Source organism: Penaeus monodon, chromosome 23 (genome assembly GCF_015228065.2).
Source record: "Penaeus monodon isolate SGIC_2016 chromosome 23, NSTDA_Pmon_1, whole genome shotgun sequence".
NCBI lineage: Eukaryota > Metazoa > Arthropoda > Malacostraca > Decapoda > Penaeidae > Penaeus > Penaeus monodon.
In genome coordinates, this window is record NC_051408.1 from 8,873,018 (window position 1) to 8,873,415 (window position 398).

Here is a 398-nt window from a genome sequence, read left to right on the forward strand (position 1 = left end):
TATATATTCTAATATGAAACTAAACGTATATACTGAATAGAATGTAACACATATATTCCATATGAACAAGCTAGTTTTTCAAAAGAGACTTGCGAAAAAAAGATTTTAAAAAAATCATATTGCTAAGTATTTTCAGGGCGTTTTGTCACCTAACCTAGATTCATAGCCAGTTGTGCTATTGTTGATACTGTTTAGTTAAAACAATCATATCACGTGGTCGACCATTGTGCAAAGCATGGACACAATAACATGTACTAACGGGAGTCTTCCTTTAAGCGGAAGTTCGCCCTCTTCCTGTTTATTCTGGTTCTCTCTATCTCTCTTTATACCTGGTTGTTCGTGCTTGCTTGTTTTGTTTCCGCTTTGTTTCGTTACTTCTGTCGTCTCTCATCTCATTG